General features: G+C 44.0%; 1 protein-coding gene across 1 annotated transcript in view; it reads left to right on the top strand.

Annotated features, from left to right (window-relative positions):
* Positions 1-2,651: 2,651 nt before the first annotated feature.
* Positions 2,652-22,969, top strand: part of SYNE2 (spectrin repeat containing nuclear envelope protein 2) — a 1,750,628-nt gene continuing 1,730,310 nt past the window's right edge. Inside the window, exon 1 of the mRNA XM_086937933.1 lies at positions 2,652-3,143. The gene's annotated coding sequence lies outside the window, so the exon portion shown is untranslated. The remainder of the gene's footprint in view (positions 3,144-22,969) is intronic.

The raw sequence follows: 22,969 nt of genomic DNA, 5'->3' as shown, positions 1-22,969 counted from the left end.
AGTTATGCTATATAACCAAAAAATCTTGGATTGACTTGTCAGGAAAATAAAAGGATGTGCAAGGTTAACTTGAAGCTAGAGGCTATTTAATGATATTAGGACATGCCAAATTAAATACTGAGATTATTTAAACTGCTAGTAAAATCTATTGGTTTTTAGCCTATCTTTAGGGGAAAAAAGTTTTCAAAACCTGTTTTGACACTATAGTTGCATCAAAACATCTTACGGTGTGAATCCACAGTGGATCTGAGGAAGAGACCCATACTTGCTTGGCACACCCGTAAAAGCAATAGATTTTTTTTTTGGAGTGTCCCTTCAGAACTGGCATTAATACACAATTTTTTAGCCAATTGATTTTAAAATTGTGTTGAAAGTGCATAGTTAGGCGCCATTTATTTCAAAATGTTCCTGAAGGACACATACAAGTGATACAGTATGGTGAGTTACGCCTTCTGTTGTTCACTCTGTGCAATTCAACCCAACCATTTACACGACAACATCCCAACACTTTAAAAATTCACCAGCTGCCACTGTCATGGGGGAGGGGGGTTAAATGACCAGGAGACCCAGAAAAAATGAAGAAGGTATGACTGCTACTCTGTGGAGGAGTGCAGGGAGCTTTATTATGTATGTACACACTAACAGAGAACCTATGCCTACCAAGCTGAGAGGTTGAGTTTTTTTTATAGAGCGCAGCATAATGTATATTCTATTCAAAGGATGTATGGCCTTGCCTTTTGGGCTAGACTAACTCCCATTGGGTGGGCCTAAGACAGATTTCTATATGTCTGTAACAGTTCTTTTTTTGTGCTTGCGTCTTCTTGTGTTTGCTACTGGAACACTTATGGGTTCACCGTGTGCAGAAGTCTAACAGCCTACTGGAAAGGTGGACTCTGTCTGACCTCTTCACTTCATCCCCATTTGTGCATACAATGAGCAGTTGGCTAGTCTTAACAAAGGAACGATGGAATGGAATGCACCCATTGTAATTACCAGTGGGCAGGATTTATTTAAGAATCTACATCAATTACATTTTGCTTGTCCACCCCTGGCCTAATGGCACTTCTTTTATTTCAAAGATAGATTGGTAACATCTCTATATTTGTTTTGGTCCAACAAAATTAACTTTATATCATGCTTTTTGCTTCAGTCTTGTATCTTTATGGCGCTGTAAAGAGTGGGTACTTCTCGTCCTCGGCATCAAGGGGGCTCTTTCTATTGGTCTCAGATAGATGAGTGTAAGAGTCGTCATCTGGCTTGAAGATTTTATTTATGTATTTATGCATTTTTGGATAGTGTGGACATTGCCCAAAAGTGCTAGTGGGCTTTACGGTGGAAATTATTCATAACGTAAGGTACAAATTTACATGATCCGAAGATATTGATACATTAGAGTATATAAGCAGGTCATTACATAATGCACACATTTACATTATGCGAAGATGTATGTACCTTTAACAAACCACAAACATTGGAGAACATTGGAGTGTAGTGTATGTTGCAATGACATAAATGTGTGTAACAGGCTGTTGATTGGTGGCCAGTCAAGATGGACTCTAGTGAAAAGGGGGTGACTCTGTCAATCTCAAGTCATCGATCAGTACAGAGAATAAACCATAGAGGTCAAAAGTGGGGAGTAGCTAAAATGTCTTTGAAGGATTGAAGGACAATGTCCAAATTGGGAATGCATGGGTTCAGAGGGAAGGCGCTTCCTGAGAAGGATTGAGCCACCATAAATTGTTCCTTTTTAAAGGTCAGGGATTCTAGCAGCATTGCCCCCAGATATCTTAAATTTGTCAGCCAGGTAACCTGATGTGGATGCGTGTTAGGCCTTATGAGTAATACAAGGCATCTTGTACATGGCCCTGGCTTCAATGGGCCTACTCAGGGCTTTAAGTTGGATAAAAAAACTTGGGGGAGGTGGTGTCTCTCATAGTGTGTGGCCAATGTAATTAAGGGCGTGGCTTATATGCATGTAATCTAAAATCTGTGCTACCCAACTGGTATTTTGCTGCTAGTGTCATTGCATACAGATATATAATCCAACAAGTAACATTCACCTACACCAAGCCAGAACTATGGCTTTGTCAATGGTTGTTAGTTGCATAAGATAAATAAGCAACAACTGTGGCTTCGTTGTATATAATATTGAAAATGCTTGAGTTCTGACATGATGGGAATGTAAAAGACCTATAACGAGTCTCTTTGAAGTAACATCAAAGGAAGTGAAGAGTGGCACTTCTGCAGTTAAGAATTTTTTTTTCATCCTGAGGGTGAAGGCAAAAAGGAAGGGCCCGATAGAAAACCGTCTCAGCACCTGCTTTTAAGAACTGCTGGTGCTGAGCAACAGCAGGACCCGGCCCACTAAAAGACCTGGGCATACTGTATGCCAATGTCCTGAGAAGATGCAGCAGGCGCATTAACCCACCAAGCCATTCTGTCAGGAATAAACTGCATCATCGCCTCTATAAAATTCGCTATTTTAAAAGTACACTGGATCTGACGCTCGTGAGCAGAACACAATACTTTCAGTCATGTGCACCGCGAAAGTTGTCTCCAACGCAGATGTGAAGCTCTCCCAAACATGACACCCACGCCTGGGACATTGTTGAGGTCAGAGCGGGCTTCCTTCCAAGGGGCTGAAACTTTCCAGCCTTCTGCGGGCATGGCTCGTCGCGGAGGAAGCATTTGCCTGTCTGGTTGGGATATACGTAGTAGGGGTTAGGAGAAAGGGCGAAGCAGGTTGCAGGTGGGTAACGAGGAACACGAGTAGGGGATCTGACAGGACAGGCAGAGAGGGAGGTGACAGGCAAGGGAAGGAGGGAATAGACAGTCAGACGAAAGGTACAGGGAAGAACAATAAAAAAAAACAGCAGAGGCGGGACTCACCCGGGAGCTGGGAGGAGTCTGCAGGGAAGGAACAGGGCCACGCGTCCAGTGAAAAGTGAGAGTTGGGCAGAGAGAAGGAGGGGGGAGGAGGGCACAGGAGGGAGGGGGCGTCCACCCGAGGAGGGAAACCCAGCGCTCCATGGTCTCTACACGACGCGGAGATTGTATTGTGGCCCGACCTCCTGCAGGAGTTTGCGGAAGCGGCTGCGGCGAGGACTGGATGTGACATTCCCTGCAGCCGGCCGAGGGAGAGTGTAAGTACAGACGGGGCCCGTGGAGGGGAATTAAAGCGAGAGACTGGGTGGCAGCGAGTGACATCACCGGGGCTGTCAGTGGCAGCAGGTACCTCAGGGGAAGGGATGGAGTGCCCTGGCACCGCACGTGCGGGCGCTCTGAGCCCCCTCGCGAGTCGCATAACTTCTAATTCCAGTCACAACTTGAAGACAGATTTTTTTTAATGCATTAAGTATTTTTCTTCTTTCATTGGTGTAGTCCCTTCATGCCATGACTAGGGCTCCTAAAAATCCCTGAGTCACACAACCTCACAGTTGCCCCAGGTGTAAAAGGACCCCCCCCCCCCCCCCCCTGCCTTAAAGGTGACCTCTGCATGGGAGTAGGGGGCTGGCTTATGTTTCTGCCTTTTAAAACTCTAGTATGTCAAACAGGGTCCTAACTATGAATTGTGCAGGAGGTAGAGTGGTTCTGGTGTCCAGGTTTACAAGGGCCTCACGACAGTAATGCCTGTATTTTACTCTCCAGGCATGGGACTGGGCCTATTTCCTTACTTGCATTAGGGGACATGGCACCCTCCTTACGCCACTGATGTCAACGCAGTTCAAAGCGAATCGCTCTTCCTTTTCTTTCATCTGCGCTCCGCCTTTCACCTTTCTCATGCTGACTAGTGCGCGCGTCGCGCACACTCCCCCGTGTGGGTGTTGTTGATAGAAGATGAAGTGTCGTCTGGCGGCCTGTCTCGGGGCTGCGAGGCAGGGCTACAGGAGGGCTATTTTTACCTCAGCCCATCGCATAGATCCCGAACTTAGTTTCACTATAGAAAAAAAACTGGAGGTGGGAGGGAGCGCCAACTACGCGCGAGCGTAAGAGCACCAGGCAAGAGCAGTAAGCGCCCAATGCCGCGTAAAGATCAGGTTACATTCACGCAGGTTCGCGAGGTCCCGAATCACAGTTTCACGAGGAGTTCACGGCGAATCTAATGAAATACCACAACTTCCCGCCTCCTCGCTGCCTCTTCGCTGTTTGATTGTTAGTTTTCACTTATGCTTTTTTCCTCTTCAAAACCTCGCTCTCTGTTTTCACGGCTAAATCACTCCCATCCATTCCTGAAGTGCTTAGTCAACGAGAGCAGGTTCCTGCTCCCTGGCACACGCCGCGCGCTCTCTGAGTTAGCTGCATACCTCGAGGGTAATAAGCATGTTAAAGTTTCCAAAAGCTCCTCTAATTTCGCTTCTGTTTCCATTAGATGCCGGCGGGTCACTTCGCGGACACGTGTGTTCCCTTTTCCCTTGAATGACAAACCGGCCACAATAAGTCCTTTTTCCACGATTACCGTTTAAACTTATATTTTCGACGCCATTGTGACACTTTGGCAAACAGAAGTGCATTTGAGGCAATTTCCCCCCAAAACTTTTATAAGTAGTTCAACTCTAGTACAGGAGTACTTTTTTTGCAGTTTTATATAGCGCGTGCTCGACCCGAATGTACTGAAGCGCTTTAAATGACCACCGGTTAGGTTACACAAGGACACATTAATTTTTGGTAGGCACAGGGAGATTACATGATTTAACCAGAATCACAGGATGTTGAGCCGGCGCCGAGAATCGCACCTGGTTCCCCAGCTCCAAAGTCGGCAGCTCTGGCCCATACCCCACACCCTTCACATACTGATAAATGCCTTCCTGGATTGGCAGACATGTCCAACTCCCTATCAGTAATAGTGGCAAGAGGGCACACAGTTCTTTCTATTTGTACCAATTGTACGTGAATATTCCCTGAATGGTCCACTTTTAAAGTTATTTATTGTCAATTCATAAACGCATTTATGAATGCGCGAAGGAGTAACACCCACTCATAAGTGCATTTGTGAATTGGCCTCAATATTTTGTTTTGATGATGCTATAAAATGTGCCCTTTATTCCCCACAATGAGTCGAAATCAAGGTTTCATACGCAGTACGAGATTTTCTAGAACAATCTTTGTGTGCACGTTCCCATGACTGCTCTGTCTTTAAACGGTGTTGTGGCGGCGAGGTTGAGTAACATGTCATTTTGCGCCATGCACAGGCATGCTTTTCATGTTTTGTAAAGTCAGAGGCGCTCAGATTACCTTTTAAAGGCGTGGCACGCGGCAACACTTAACATAAACACTTCTGTGACTATGTATTTTGTTATTCTATGCTAATTCGCTATTTGATCAGTTCAACCGTACATATCCCATATTCATTGTTTTAATATATTTAAATATTCCTCAGGTTTATTTAACAATCATGTGCTGCATAAGCGCACATACAGCAGCTTGTTTAGTTATTTGCACAACCTCTGAAAAATAAAGCTCATACACACAATTTTACTATAATTTGTCTCACATTAATCCTCCGTAGTATCCAATGTACCTTAAAGAGTGAATGTACTTCCTGTGATGCATTTATTTGCTCACAACAAAAGAATGAAGTATATTTTTCAACTTTAGTTATCAAATTCTACAAATATGCCATTATTAAATGCGGAGGGATCTAATATGTGTGTAGCGAAGGATCGGGTGTTCTTTTCTCTGCAACTAGAAATTATGAAAATTGACTACATTGAGAAATGACACAATTCACAAACAACCTGCGATGTATACTGACGCCTTCTCCTGGAAACTCTTTGGAGACAGTGCTATTCTAGGGTCAAGTGAACATGAAATGAAAGTGAAATGTTTCCAGTGCCTACTGTGCTTGGGAAGTTCCCCGGTTTGCTTTTCACATTCAGTCAGAAAAGTATTTAGAGGGCAGCGTACATTTGCTAAATATTCAAAACTTATTTTATGCAGGTGGTTGTAGTTGGTGGAATCATCAATCATTTATAGGGACCAACACAAATAAGGCATAAAAGGCAGAAGAAAGAGGTAGAGAAAGATAGGAAAACAGTGACAAAGGAAGAAAGCAAAGATAAACAGGCATTTACAATGCAACGGTTTCGCCTTTGCAAAAGTTAGAGCTATTGGCATTGTAAATGACAACATTTTTATTTATGTGTTGGTTTTGAAAACAGATAAATAAATGGCATTGTCATTTACATTGCCAATAGCTTAATCTCTCGCAAATGTGAGACCTATTGCATTTGCACACACACACACAGCCACACACACACACACACACACAGAGCCACACACCCTCACAGCGCCACACACACCCAGAACCACACACACACAATCAATCAATCAATTATAGAATTTCTAAAGCGCACTACTCACCCGTAAGGGTCTCAAGGCGTTGGGGGGAAGGGGAGGGGGGTCGCTACTGCTCGAACAGCCAGGTCTTGAGGTGTTTCCTGAAGGAGAGATGATCAAGGGTCAGCCGTAGATGAGTGGGGAGGGAGTTCCATGTCTTGGCTGCCAGTTAGGAGAAGGATCTTCCTCCGACGGCGGATTTCCGAAATCGTGGGACGGTGGAGAGGTCAAGGCTGGCGGATCGGAGCTGGCGGGTGGGTGTGTAGAAAGTGAGGCGGCTGTTGAGGTACTTCGGGCCCATGCTGTGGAGGGCCTTGTGTGCGTGGGTGAGGAGTCTGTACGTGATCCTCTTGTTGACGGGGAGCCAGTGTAGGTCTTTCAGGTGGGCGGCGATGTGGCTGCGGCGAGGGATGTCTAGGATGAGTCGTGCTGAGGCGTTCTGAATGCTCTGGAATCTTTTCTGGAGTTTGGCTGTGGTTCCAGCGTATAGGGTGTTCCCCTAGCCCAGACGGCTGGTGACGAGGTCCTGGGTGTCCGTCTTCCTGGTTTTGGTGGGGATCCATCGGAAGATCTTTCGGAGCATGCGCAGGGTGTTGAAGCAGGATGAAGAGACAGCGTTCACTTGCTTGGTCATCGTGAGGGAGGAGTCCAGGATGAAGCCCAGGCTGCGTGCATGGTCCGTTGGTTTGGGTGCGCTGCCCAGAGCAGTGGGCCACCAGGAGTCGGTCCAGGCGGAGGGAGATGAACCAAGGATGAGGACTTTCGTCTTGTCTGAGTTCAGTTTCAGACGGCTGATCTTCATCCACTCTGCGACGTCTCTCATCCCTTCCTGGAGGTTGGCTTTGGCGGTGGCGGGGTCGTTGGTGAGGGAGAGGATCAGCTGGGTGTCGTCGGCGTAGGAGATGATGTTGAGGTTGTGTTGGCGGGCGATGGCTGCGAGAGGGCTCATGTAGACGTTGAAGAGGGTGGGGCTGAGTGAGGATCCTTGCGGGACGCCGCAGATGACTTCGGTGGCCGCGGATCGGAACGGGGGGAGGCGGACTCTCTGGGTTCTTCCGGCGAGGAATGAGATGATCCACTCCAGGGCCATTCCTTGGATTCCGGTGTTGTTGAGGCGCTGTATCAGGGCCACACACACACACAGAGCCACACACACAGAGCCCCCCCACCACACACAGCCCCACACACACACACATAGCCCCCCCACACACACAGAGCCCCCCACACACACACACAGAGCCTCCCCCACACACACAGAGCACACACAGAGCCCCCCCCCCACACACACACACAAATCACTGCTATGGCGTAATCATATAAAAAAAACGTTAGGAGGGGGGGGGGTAAAAAATGCACGTGTTAGTTTACAGTGGTGAAACAAGTTAGGCCACTTCTACTCAGGCCCCCTGCCCCCACTCAGTATGTGCACACATTAATGGGCTGGCCATTCCTTTATTATTGCAAGCAAACATTCTCCCCAGAACTTTTACCAATGAATCTAATAGAGAGATGGGACTTTACAGGTAAGGGTCACCACAATTACCTATTTTCAATATGGGCACAATCACTAAAAGAGACCATGAGTCCAGAATCCCTTAACTGCACACTGAATTCAGCACATTAGTCAACAGTGGGCCCCCAAGGTTTATATTAGCTGTAAAATAAGTCAGTAGGTATACCACTAGGTCCTAGGGCATTCCTACTAGCTATCCTCAATGGCAGCTGTTACCGCCTCCAGGGCGGATATTAAGGTACTGAAATCATTTATGTATATTGCAGCCACGCCATGTGACTCAAACAGCCTCCCCATGCTCCACCTACGGCCCAAAAACAAGGCTACCAAAATATGCTACCAAAGCATCAGCAGGGATGGCTCTCTCTACTGATGGGGCAGCATCATCTCTAAAATATAGATTATCATTCACTTTCCAAAAGGCAGCATAATCATTTACTTTACATGTAAACAATAGTGTTGCTCTTTCGTAATCTTCTTCCTCCTTTGTTTGAGAATGGCCCTATACATCTGCACGCAAGATTTTACTTCTTTATTTCTGGATGCTTTATCAACAGACATTTTTAATAAAGTGTGTGCTTTAGTACAATTAGTATCAAACTTGCCTCAGGGTTTTGGATTCCCTCATTTCACTGCATCCCTAAGTCCCTTTTTGATGATGTTGACATTTTCTAATAAACCACTTTTGATTTCCCCACCTGCTCATCTGGACATGTTAAAAACAAAAAAACTAAACTGTATTATGCCTTTAATCAGCCTCTCCAGATCAATAAAATTCCATCTAAGAACAATATCATTACTTGAGTCAACATTCAAATTTCCTAAATGAACCTCTAGGCCATTCTCCTGAAAGGCATACTAAGTTATAAAAGTAATACTTAGGACATTATGATCACTACAAAAAATTGACATAAGTTTTGAAGTTACAAAGGCGCTCATATTACTAATACTCAGCACGCAATCGATGATAGAACTAGTCCGTCTACCTGAAAAGGTACATTCAAGAAGAGCAGGCAGAGCAGTGCACTCGTTAGCAAAGACAAAGTTGCATTTGAATATTAAACTGTTAAATCCCCACCCCAAATGGGCTAATCAGTCTTTAAAAGCTTCTAGGAGCAAAAAACCACTTCGGACAGGTACATTATAAACTATTAATTGCTAGAGTAGTTGGGGGAATATTTAAAGGATAAGTTGGTTGCCGCCCTTTTTACAGGTCACCTGCGGGGGACTGTTGTCTACTTGCTTCTACTATTTAAACTGGTCCGTTTGGTTTATGAATGGTCTGTTAGTACCTTGCAACCAGGTCCAGTGTTCCATCAATGCGGGACATGGATGGTGTGTTTATGTCTAGCTTATGTTTAAGCTAAGCGTAAAGCACATGTGCATGACTTACAGCGCAGGAACCCATACTGATTTCTTCTATATGGAAGATAAGAACTGTGTTTGCTTTATAACATAAATAATACAAGTGGCAGCAGAATACTTGGCATATCGGTCGGGAGGGGCACTCCAACAGACATCCAGGATTGCTGCGCGTCCAATGAGGATTTAAACTGACTTAGGACGGTCTCAACAACCGAGACAACCTCAATGAAGCCTTAACAATGAAAAAGAATGGGTCTTTGCCCCCAACTTAAAAAACATAAAATATAGTTAGCTGAGATAACGTGCTTCTTCGCTCTGTCGAATCGCTTTTCGACTGGGTTTATTTAACGCAAAGTAACAGTCTGTATATGATATAGAACAGCTTTCTTTTTTACAGCTAAATGCGTGAACAGCTTTTTCTACATACAGATTGTTTATGTTTGGTTTTAGACGCTGATTCCACAGATTTTGGCAGCGTCCCAACCCTGAAAGCCTCCCTATCTACTTCTTCAGTAAATTACATACGTGGTTAAGAAAATCAAAAATAGAAAAATGAAGACTAACAAGAAGACACCCGCAGGGAGACACGGAGACTGCGGTGGGGTATCCAAGAAGCGGTGCGACGAAGCAGGACAAGGGGCCTTCCGTAAACACGCCGATAATCTGTCTCTAATCAAGACATGGAATCGGGCAGAGTTATCAGATGTTGTACTTACCTCCCGTACGATCTACCGATGGAGGATTCGAAACACCAGATAACCCCAGCCTTCCATCAACTCTCCGACCCTTCATAAGCTGAAGACAGCATGGGCCAATTGGAACCCTGGTTTGTACTGACTGACAAGCAAGAGAACCATACCGACGAAGAGTTGGTGGTTTGACCGCCCTCCACAGCCGTCAATTGGTTAAACAAAGAATAGACCGCACAACGGAAAAGATTAGTAATTTACCCTGGAAGTGATGGTTTACCTCTAAGACGCGAAATCAATCCCGGCAACAACAAAAAACGCCCACAGAATGCCATGACGAAAAAAGGGGCGGAACTTAAAAAGAGACACAGAAACGCCCATGAATCGCATCCAGCCGGGGGAAAGAGTAATTGACACCCATCTGTTCCAATGGCTAGCCTCCATTTATGGAGCTAGCCAATGAAAGAAGGGGCGGGTTCAAGTACACAGTATTGAGATAACATAAAATCTCGGCCTGCGCCAACACTGCTGAGCAGTGTACACTAGGTCGAGACCTAAAAAAGCAGCGGTGTGTTGGAGAGATAGGGAGTGTAGGGTGCTGGAAAAAGAAAGCATTACATTTCCCCTATCTTGATACATATCATCGTGCTGTCAATATTGCAAAAGCACATAGGTAGGCTTTATGAATATTTGCTCGAATGTGTAAAGAAAACTATTTTCAGAACAAAATTCCCATCTAAATATGTGTTCATTGAAGTTACTCCTCCCAAACACCGCCCTACACTGTATGATCCAACTCCACATTACCACATATATTGTATTTCCATACTTTTGACTATTCAAACTAACTCTGTTTTGGTCCTATAATAAATATGCTTTTATTATTGATTTGGGGATTTATTTCGTTCATATATGTAATGCACTAAAACAGCATAGAAGTCAATAATTCAACAGGGAGCCTGATGTGGATCTCGGCGGACAGGGCACTCCGTCACAATGGTGATGGATATACCACCTGACAAAATGTAAATCTCATAGTCAATAAATGTAATGGGATGTATATTTCGGCGTACCGGATATCTGGTACTGATGTGACAGAGTAACTTGTCAGCCGAGGTTTTAATCAGGCCCAGAGTCTTCCAGGATATGACATTTTATCTGAGGTCGCCATATCTTTCTGAAATTATGTCTGCTTTTGGGGCCGGCCCATCTTGGTAGGGAATGCTTATCCTCATATAAGGGGCCTTCACTTTATCTGTCTTCCTCAGTTACTTTGTTTTATCTTGGAGCGCTATATTGAAGTCAGATATTTAACCTGTTATTTTTATTATTCTAAGGTCATTCTTTGTGCACTTTTGGCCATCAAATTTAAAAGCATTTATCAAAGCAGTCAAGTGATACACGAGTGAGTGGCATTATCAGCGCCAACGTAGGCATTTAATCTCAGTCCCCATATCCTCTCAACAAGGTGACATTCTCCTGCTTCCAAATGGTAACTTGCATTCTTGTGTATGTGCAGTTTCACTGTCATAGTAGTCTGTCTTCAGTTTCAGAAATCCGCTCAGCATTTTAGGATGAGTTCATTGTAAGTTCACAAAAATCTCATGCATATGTGCATAAACATTCCGTAGAAAGACACAGAAAGAGGACAGGGCAAGGCTTATTGATCTGGTGTGCATGAAGCAATGATTTGCAAGTTATTCTTTGACACTAAAATGTACCATACCGTACCTATTGAACACGTCTCTTAATAACCACATATACCTTTTAAACTATTTGCTCCATATGCAGCATTTCAAAATAATTTTTCAAAGGCAATGTCCAGTAAAGGTGCTGCTAACTGATTAGGTATTAATTTTGATGAAAGAACCCTACAGATACGTTACAAGCCACAGACAGTCTTCCGATTTTTTGTAAAAGGTCAATGACAGTGTCATGTATTTGTACGTATGTATATGGCACAAATTACTAGCTAAGATGAGCAGTGCTCTGTAAATGGAGGCACGAATGAGCAAGTTCTGTGAAGGAAGACAGTTCAATATCCCCGGCCACCCAATGACACTGGTACCGACGAGCTTTGCGGGCTTGTGGCAGACTGGCTCACTACAGCCAGCGACATCTTTGCCCCCCCCCACTAAGTTTCCCCAATCCAGGCACAGCCATTCCCACAAATGGTTCATCCCCCACTTAAAAGCTCTCCATTTAGAACTTCGCCAGTTTGAGCGCAAGTGGAGGAGGGACTACTGCTCCCCAAGCAGAGATGCCTATGTGGCTGCACGCAATAGGTATAAACTCGCCATCTTGGCTGCCAAAAAAACCTACGCCTCTGGCAAAATTCTATCCGCCCCCTGTCATTCTAAGGAAATCTTTAAGGTGCTCAATGAATTCACTTCCGACCCCAGGACGCTCCCTACTCAGGCCCCTACACAGGAAGCATGTAATACTCTTAGCTCCTTTTTTATTGAAAAAATCGTATTAATTAAGGACACCATCCCCGTCACATCTCCTGGCGCTGGATCTGTTTCCCCTCCTCACAATTCTTCCTCTTTCTCACAATTTCCCCTTCTAGATTCTACATCTCTGGCCACTCTTGCTACCCGCATTAAGTCGGGATCTCCAGATGGCTGTTGCCCCCCTTCCATACTTCGGGACATCTGCCACTCTCTACCCAACTGCATTCTCCCCCTGTTGAACTCTTCTCTTTCTTCCGGTACTGTGCCGGGTTCCTTCAAGGAGGCCGTGCTGGTACCCCTCCTGAAGAAGCCGGGGGCCGACCCCGCCGTCCCGGCAAACTACCGCCCTATCTCTCTCTTACCTTTCTTCTCTAAGATCCTGGAAGCTCACGTCACCACCTGTCTCTCACAATTTATCAAGAGTTCCAACTTCCTCGAGGACAACCAGGCAGGCTTCAGACCCGGCCACTCTACGGAGACAGTGATCTTGGCCGTGCTGGACGCCCTGAGAGACGGTGTTGACAAGGCTGTTCCCCAGGCCCTGGTATTACTAGATCTGTCAGCCGCCTTCGACACGGTGGACCACAACATCCTTCTCCACCGTGTCGAACAGGCTGGCATCCAGGGCCTGGCGTTGGTCTGGGTCAGATCTTTTCTGACCGGCAGGTCCCAGACCCTTAGCCTGGGCGCCTTCAGGGCTCCCAGAGAGCACTCGCTCTGCGGGGTCCTCCAGGGTTCCTCTCTGTCCCCCCTTCTTTTCAATCTCTATCTTCGCCCCCTTCTTTTTTCTTTGAGGCAGTGGGACGTCACCGTGTTTAATTACGCGGACGACCTGCAACTCATCTTTTCTCTTAATTCCCCCTCTGCTATCTCCAACTTTCAGGCAGTTATGTCCCACATTCTCCAGTGGATGGGCCAAAATCAGTTAAAGCTTAACCCCGGAAAGACGGAGCTCCTCCTTCCCGGTAGGAGCGCTACCTTCTGGGGGCCTCAATTCTGGCCGGCGGACCTGGGCCCCTCTCCCACTCCTGTAGCCTCGGTGAAGAGCCTGGGGGTCACCATCGATTCCGCCTTATCCCTAGGGCCGCAGGTAGGGACCGTGGTCTCGTCCTGTATCTACCAACTGCGCAGGATCAGGAAAGTGGCATACCTCTTTACACCCGATGCCCTCCTGCAGGTTATCATGGCCCTCGTCCTCTCCCGCCTAGATTTTTCTAACTCGATCTACCACGGTCTGCCCAAAACTTCGACGGCGAGACTGCAAGTGGTCCAAAATCAGGCGGCGAGATTGGCCTTAGGGATTCCGAAGTGGCAATCCGCCAGGCCCCTTCTTGTCAAACTCCACTGGCTCCCAGTCATCTCCAGGGCAGCCTTTAAGATCGGCTGCCTCATTTTTAAGTCATTAGCTGGCCCCTGCCCTGCTTTCATCAAATCCCTCATCAGACCCTATTGCTCATCCCGCAATCTGAGATCCTCCCACCTCCATCTCTTGACTGTTCCTTCCTATAAGCTTTGTAGATCTGGTGGCCGGAGATTTGCTTACCTGGCCCCCAAGCTCTGGAACTCCTTCCCCCTCTCTCTTAAAACTCCTAACTCTCTAACTCTTTTTCGTAAGTCTTTAAAAACTTGGCTCTTCCCCCAATCTGGCTAGTCTTTCTGTCCCCTCTACTTCCTACCAGCGCCAGGAAACCCATGGTGTCAGTGCGCTCTATAAGCACCCCTTACGATACTATACGAATATCGTTTAGCCATAAAGCAGTAGGGGAGAAGGAAGTCTTCAGTCTCCGAGAGGAAGCGGGTGATGATGGTAGTTGGTGACCCTTATCAGTTGATTAAGTGCTTCTTGAGGGAAAAAGTTTATTTCAAGGTTTTTTTCATATATTTTTATCAGGACCATAGGAATTATGCGATTCTGTGGCCGCAGATGTTCCCTCATGTTATAAATGGGGGTCTCTAGTTGGCAGTGACTAGTACCCTGTCCAAGTAGGGACCCTTCCTTCTAGTCAGGATGAAGGGATTACAACCCTAAAACAACCCCTGCCTTCCCCTTTGGTAGCTTGGCACAAACATTCAGGCTTATCTCATAGGCAATGTGTAAAGTATTTGTCCCAAACATACAATAACACAATGAAAGCACTAGAAAATTGACACCACACTAGTTTTGAAAAATAGCCAATATTTATCTAATCAAAACAAGACCAAAACAACAAAATCCAACATACACAAGCAAAGAAATGAATTTCTTAAGAATAAAGTAAAATTATTGTTGCTTGAAGTCAATAGCGCCAGCTGGGGCTATCATGGTGTTGTGACCAACAAATCCAACAGTTCAGTCCGACCTCAATTTAGTCAAGGGCTGGATACAACATCAGGGCGGACCCGCCAACAGTACCTTGGATTTGAGGAGGCCTGGAGGACCTTGCGGTAAAGTGTAGCAGTGAGGCATCGCTGGCGTCGCAAGGCGTTAGTGCTGCATGTTGGTGCAGGCGTTGGTGTAGCCTTGGAGTCACTTGAGTTGCAGATCGATCTCCGTGCAGTCGAAGTCAGGAGCGCTGACGTCGGCAGGGTTGTGGTGTCGTCGGAGGCAGTGTGTCATGCACTTCACAATGCAGTGTCCGTGGCTTTGGTGCAGGCAGCAGTGTGGCGTCGGTGCAGTGCTGTGGTCTGAGTTGACGGCACTGTTGTTGCCAGACCAGGGGCTGTGATCATGTTGAGGGCGGTAACCATGGCTACAGTGCCGGCAGTGGCATTGATGTCAGTGAGAAGCGTCGTCGTCGGTGAGACCAGCGCTGTAGTGTTGTTGAGGTCGGTGCTGCGTTCACCCAGCAAGCCGTGACCACAGCGTCGGTGCAAGCAGCGGTGTTGGTGACAATGTTGGGTATCTTTTCATGAGGTTACAGCCCAGTTGCCCAGAACTGGGATTGGCACCACTTGGAAGGTTCAGGACTCCCAGGAATACAGTCCCGGTGCTGTAGATGAAGTCTGTGATGGCCCTGAGACTTCCAACACGAGGTAGGCACACACAAGCCCTTGGAGAAACTTGGAAAGCATGATTAAAACAACAAAGTCGAATTCCTTCAGTGCCCACAGACAGAAGCAGCAACTGCAGGCCAACCCAGCAAAGCAACACACTGCAAAGGGGCAGTAATCTTCCTGACAGCTCTTCTCCTCTTCTTGTTGGCAGATTCCTCAATCTAGAAGTGTTCTAAAGTTCTGGGGTCAGAGCCCCACTACTTATATTACTTTCAGCCTTTGAAGTATTCATGCTTCAAAGAAAGTTTCTCTTGCTTAATAGAGCCAGTTCTGATCTCCCTGGTCCAGCCACACTACAGGCGTGGAGACAGGATTGTTAAAGGCAGACACAGCCTTATTCAGGTGTCAATGGCAAATACTGTCACTACTCTAGCCTAGGAAGACCCACCAGCCTGGTGATGGGCCATCAGGATATGCAGGACCGATCTCAATTCCCTTTGTGTGACTGTTTAAAGTGAAAGCACAAAACAGCCCCTGTCCGTCTAAACCAGACGTTGATTTCACAGGCAGGTAGAGGAACAGAATGGCAAAACAAGAAAATGCCCACTTTCTAAAAGTGGCATTTTCATACACATAATTTAAAAACCACCTACACTTAAAAAATGTGTTTTTAAATCCTGAGGTCAGGGAGCTCAAACGTCTAATCTGTAGCTGTTCCTAATTGAACGTTATACTTGTAAAAGGTTACAAGGCAGCTCCAATGATAGCCTATGGAGAGCTAGTCCTTACAATGGTGAAAAGCGAAACTGGCAGAATTTCACTATTTAACATGCAAAACACACCAGCACATGTCCTACCTTTCACATACCCTGCACCATGCCACTGGGGGTACCTTGGGCCTAGCTTAGGGATGCCTTACATGTTGTAAAATCGAAGGCTAGGGCCAGGCAAGTGGGTACACTTGCCAGGCCGATATAGCAGTTTCAAACTGTACGCACAGACACTGCAGTGGCAGGTCTGAGATGTGTTTACAGGGCTACTCATTTGGGTGGCACAATTAGTGCTGCGGCCCACTAGCCGCATTTGAGTTACAGGCCCTCGGCACACACAGAGCACTTTACTCAGAACTTACCAGTAAATCAAATATGGCAATCATGGATAACCAATCATAATTACAATTTACACAGGGAGCACTTGCACTTTAGCATTATCTGCAGTGGTAAAGTGCCCAGAATACCTAAACCAACAAAAACGATGTCCAGCACACAGTCAAAAATACAGGAAGTTGTGTCAAAAAGACAGTGGAAACCACGCCAAGGATGCCAGGTCTAACACCCCATACTTATATGGATTTGCTGCATTTGCCACAACATCCATCATCTGCCACATGATCTGTATATTTTAACAAAAAAATTGTTTCTAGCTCAAATGGATCAAAAGTTACTAAAACATGGTGACGTGGGTTTGCACGGAGTAGAAGGCTCTTTGCAAAGGTTAACTGATCATCTTTACGTTGCTTTTTTCTTTATTTGGCTGTTAAAGTGGCACTAATGAGGTGAAACCTTTGTCCAGTCATTATTACCATGTATAGAAATGACAGAATAATGAAACAGTACAATCAAAAAATGCTCTGCATTATGCCGCATAACCTGCCTTTTCTTGCAATTTAATTTAGTCAACCCATACAGTTCGGTGCTCCCATGTGGCATAATTCCTGTGGCCCTGATTTGTATGTAGTTCTTATGATGCACTGACCCTCAAAGGTGTCCAGTTTTTCCGATATGTGAAGGTGAAGGAACAGCTGTTTGTTACTGCTTTGTATGAGATGCAACATGTTTTGATGATGATGCAGTCTTGAAGGGCCAGCTAATTTAGGGCTTTCAAGAAGGATAATATGTTTGAATTTTTTTGGCAGATCAAAAATGTTTTGACTAGCACTGTCACATGCTCTTGGTGGTGAATAAGGGAAAGCTTGATGTAAAATATTTTTTACCACAGTTTTGTGAAAACAGATAGTGATAGAAGTGATACTGTCTGAAAAGCAAATTTGTGGCTATGTGTTGCATTACACTGTGGTGGTAATGTGTTGAGACTTTTTTGTGCAATCTTATTTTTGTTTTGCATTTTCGAATTGTTTTGTTGTTGTATTCTAGTGTGGTTATTATTCTGTGTTGTATTTTGACAGTTTTGTTGCTTTATGCCATTATGTTCTTGCTGGGGTATTTTTCTTTGTTTTATGTAATTGTTTTGTTTTCTGTTGTTCTCTGTATTTACCTTAGGGATGCTAACAAATGATGCTATGTTTGAAGCACATTACTTTAAAGTTCCAGTGGCAAAAGACCATTTAACACCATATAAGGTGGATATAATGCCGATCCTCTAGTTCAACTTTCCTTTTTACTGGCAAAATTCAGTTCAGCTCAGTGTAGGAGAAGATTCTGGATTGTGTTAAATGCTAGTAACTCGTACAGTTTACAAGTCCTTCCTTTGTTGAAGTAAATCACAACGTGAGCAGCATTTTATCTTCTGGGGTTTTCTTACAGTAGAATCGGCCCGTGCCTCTTTTTAACCTACTAGATATATCTGATTGAGTTGTGTATCGCCTTGCTGTATGTATGGACCTTGTACTGTTCTGATTAACATATAGTCCATCAATATAAGAACCTGAACTATCGACTTATAGTATTTGACAAACTTTGACTATATATCTCTTGGTGCCTTGGGCATCATCAAACTATACTCGGCTGTATTTGGTTCCATACCTGCCTAAATTTGGAAAGCAGCAGATTTCCCCTATTTTTAGGAAATCTAGTTTAGGTTGAGGACCATTGATGGATGCCACAGGAAGTAGTAAAGTTGCCAGCTTAAGGAACCTGTATTAATGCATATCATTTGTTTCTGTCCATGGAATTAAAACTCAATATTTTCAAGGGAACCTTCAAAACTATTCTATTGAATAAATTCTCTGTGAATTAACAATAATTCGCTTTTTAACTCCATGTCACTATGCAGTCCGACCCTGACCGTACTAATCCCTCTTTTTGCTTCCGGCCCAGGGCCTGCTCTTCTCATCACACGACTGACTCATCTATCGACCAGTTTGTCTTGAGTGCTTAGAACCAAATTCCTGTTTATATTAGTGCTTTATAAATGCATGAAATATCAATATAATGACTACATATCTTCAGTGGCGTAGCTAGGCACTCTGCCACCTGTGTCCTTGCCTTTACCCCCACGCTGAAGAGCAGGGGGGTTGCGATAAATGAGAGTGGGGTGGAGTCACCCCAAACTCGTGCACACCCCTTGCCACTGCATATCTCTTTTAACAGTTTGAGTGGTTAGCAGAGAAAAATAAATAAGATTTAAGTGAGTGTTACTGACAGGCTTTCTACATCCTTGAGGGCCATATGAACACAACTACTTTGCAAAGTATTTGTTCTTATTCTGTGTGAGATCTCAACTTAGTGTGATTGTGCTTTAAAACAGGAGACTTATTATAATCATTGACTTTCTTCTAATAGAGTACGCAGGGGTGTAACTCAGGCCCTGCAGCCCCTGTTGTGCTGTGGGCCCCCATAACTTCAGGGGGCCCCTATCCTCTAGGGGCTACCATTCAGCCCAAAGACAATGAATATCTGTGAGATATGGGGGACTCAAGGACCCCTCATCACAGTTTGCAGAGGACCGTATTATTTTGCGTTACGCCACTAAGAGCAGGTAGAGAACTTGCTAGGTCTATCAATGTGAAGAGTTGGTGATCTGTCCACTATGCCATCTTCGGCTTGTTTTAGGAATCCAGATTGGACAGTGCACCAACAAGCAGCAGGGCTATCACCGGAGAAATTAATGTGATGCACATGAGACTACTGACAAAACAACGCTGAAGTTAAGTAGAAAAACAGCACAAAAGGTAAAAACGGAGTTTGGTAAAAAAAGATAAAGATTTAATAGGCAAACTACCACAAAATGAAGAACATCTGATGGAGGGATTAACAATTTAGGGAAAAGAAATGCAGATGCTTATTGATGAAAGCCAACTAAAGGAAAGGTGAACGAAATATGCAGGAAATGGCACATGGGTACAGCAATGCATTAATGTTTTGGCACTGAAAAATACTATTTCCTAAAGAGACCCTGGAGAGAGAAAACATTTGTGTTACAAAGCCCCTTTAAGAAAGTGTCAAAATCTTTGGGACTGGATCCTCAGGCAGAAGTTTTCACTTGCAGGAAGTCCCCCGTGTAGCTCCACAGCAAAAAAATACAAGTACCAATGACTCATAAGATTGTTCTGCAGCATCACCAGCTCTCTTTGCCATTAGGTCCTTCTGCGCCCATCAGGCAAAGGGACAGGAGTTTCACAGATGAAGGCATCCAAAATAACTAAGTACACATTCTCTACCTATTCACCAAGGTAATCATATACAATTGTACGCCAGTACTTGGCAGTCAACAAAATGCTAGCTCTCCTAACCCAGGCAGATAGCAATTACTCTAACAGCAAGCATAAAAGTCATTTTACTCCGGGCCAAGTCAGCTGTATCCTGAGAAAGGTAAAAAAGGGAAATATAAAGTGTTAATTACAAAGTGTAAATGGACCCTGAGTAAATTAAATCAAAATACCCAAGCTATCTTCACGGAAGATCTTCATAAAAGTGATCCATTGCCTAATTTAAGTATATCCTTCTTGGAAAAGCTACCCCACCTCATCTCTTTCATGACCCTTGTATGCTGGACTTAAACTTTGTGCACTTTGAAACACTGAGCACAAATACAGCTGTTTCACCAAAGTGTCAGGTATGGCAATTTTAAAAAAATTCTTTTTCAGGGCAGATCACATTGTAGCTGGGGCCTGGTTAACAAGTATCTGCTACCCTAGAGGTCACATACCATGTTGGGAAAATAGGCAGAAATTTGGATTTCTAATCCCATTTGTCCAGTGTAAATGATCTTCCTTTTATATATTTGTGATGCCTGATTTTCCTAGAAAATGTTTCACATGTAAAGGAAACAATACTTAGAGAGAGTGTAGCATTGCCTAGTTTCCTGTAGAAATGTATGGTCTTCAAAAACTACAGAGACTCTACGCTTAACTTTGGGGGACTGTACTCTAGAATATTGAGTACAGGAATATTGTGGCACACTAGTATCATAACCAAAATATTGAGGCGCAATATATTGGAAGGTAAGTGAATATAGGGAAGTTTAGATTTACTCTTTTTAAAAAAATTTTTTAGAGTTTTATATAGCGCGAACTTGACCCAAATCGGGTATCAGAGCGCTTTGCAAAGCACCAGTTGCATTACTTGAGGACACATCTACACATCTCCACATCTATGTACCCTGACAATATATATGTATACCATCAAGTTCCATAGATGTGATGTTAGGGATCGAAAATCTATATATGCGTACCTTTCACATATTTTGTCCTTTACCAGTGTCCCACGATTTTCTATATCCAATATTAAAGACCTTCGCCATTTAGGGAACATTAACTAGATATTTAATGTTACTAACATTTTCCTTAAACTGCAAAGCTACCCGGGGGCTACTTCATAAACCAACAACTCTCTGAATGAAATATTTTTTATAGCATAATGGTAATAACCCATACGTTTCCTGTTACATAGATACAGTTACATAGATACAGTGGACACTGCTCATATCATCTAGTGCTTGCTCCTGATCACTCAACCTCATGAGAGTTATGAGTTGAAATATACATTTTATAATATGCCTAACCAATATCTTAGTGTTTAGCTCAGCAGATAGGTTCAAGATGGGAGTTACCCTGTTTGGGCTGCATTACTTATGAGGCTTCACTAGCCTCAGAATTAATTACAGTATAGTTTCTGACATAGTGTAGACACATTTAGGCTGAAGTGGGAATGGCTTACAAAGCTCCACAAAAGATTGTTGAATCAGCTAGCCTCTCAGTTGTTTAGAACAGGCTGGTGGGGAGGGGGGCAGGCGCTACCTTTGTTCTCTGGAATCTTTCTTATTCTCTTTATCATAGGGTCTGATAGAGGTCTTGCAATGTTATTTGTTTTTCTTCATATCCAAGTAAGCGTTCATCTTTGATGTTCCTAATTTTATTTAAACTATTTTGCTTGTGTTTAGGGCTCATCCTAGATACTAGCATCAAGTCTGCCTTGTTACCCTTCCTATGCAACTCTTGTTTTTATTTTAGTAAAGACTATTCTATTGTGTCACTATTATTTTGGTGTCATGCATTTTCGAAGCCTTGCTGCTTGTGTGTCTTTGATGGGCCACTAATGTCTAAAGTGAAAGTCACAGAAACAATCTGCAATAGCCCAAGAAGCCCCCCTCGACCAACCATGTGCCTAACAAGAATCATTGCACTTAGTAGTTGGATGAAAGCTACTCTTGAAATGAGGTTTAATCTCACATGAAATTATTTTGTACAGGAATTGCAGCTCGAAACTAGAGTTGGACTACAGTGGGAGGATGAGCTGAAAAAATATCTGACCACACTCGTAGGCATAGAACTGAGTTCCTTTTCTTATTATTATAATACTCTATCAAGGATTATATTAGCACAATGAGTGTCTTAGTTTCACATACCAGCAGATTGTTTCCCAAGGTAATGCACATGCACCAAGAGCAATCAGTACTTTAGTTCACATTTTACATATAAATAGTAACACTCGCCCACCAGGGTGTTCCCTTAATAGGCATATTTTCTTAAAAGAGCTTTGTAGGCAAAACCCATTGAAGCTTCTCAAATCTTCACAAAATGTGCATTGCTTCAGCACATTTTTGTTTTTTGGTCGTTTTCACATAGAGGCATAGAAGCTCTGCATATTATATCATATTTGCACCTCTTTCACAATTAGGAGTGGATCCCCTAGCCATTATCAATAGTCTTCCCAGAATTCACAACCATTATCTTAAGTCGTAGAGATGAATCATCATGTGCATGTTTCTGAAAGGCCACAATCCTCACTATGGGCCATATGTATCAAGGCAAAATGAGTTCGCAAACGCCGAAATTCGCAGAATTCCGGCGTTTGCGAACCTATTTTCGCTAAATGGTATGTATGAATCATTTTTGTTGTAAAATAAGGAATCGCTAAATTTGCCATTCCTTATTTTGCGATTGCATTTAAGGAATTGAAAATTTTGCGATTCCTTAAATGCAATGTATCAAGGAAAAAAACATTCCAAAATGCCATTAAGGAATCGCAAATTACCACCAACTTCTAGTTGGTGGTAAGTTGTGAATTCTTTCAAAAAAGCATTATTTTAAAAATCAAAAGGTGCCATGTGACGCTCATACATGCCCTTAGGGCATGTATGTGCGCCATATTCAAAAAAGAATTATTTTAAAAATCAAAAGGTGCCATGTGACGCTCATACATGCCCTTAGGGCATGTATGTGCGCCATGTTCTTGAGACACCCCTGCACCCTTGAAAATATTCACTATTTGCGATTAGCAAATTGCGATTCGCAATTTCCCCTTCATTCCTATGGGCCTCCTGGCCCATAGAAATGAATGGGAAATTATTCCTTAATTGCGATTAGCAATTTGCTAATCGCAAATATGGAATTTTAAGGAATCGCTCAAAAGAAGCGATTTTCTACATTAATACCATTTTGCGATTTCTAAATAGCGATT

The sequence above is a fragment of the Lissotriton vulgaris genome, chromosome 9 (assembly GCF_964263255.1).
Source record: "Lissotriton vulgaris chromosome 9, aLisVul1.2, whole genome shotgun sequence".
NCBI classification, from domain to species: Eukaryota; Metazoa; Chordata; class Amphibia; order Caudata; family Salamandridae; genus Lissotriton; species Lissotriton vulgaris.
The sequence above is the reverse complement of the archived record's forward strand: the minus strand, read 5'-3'. Positions and strand labels throughout refer to the sequence as shown.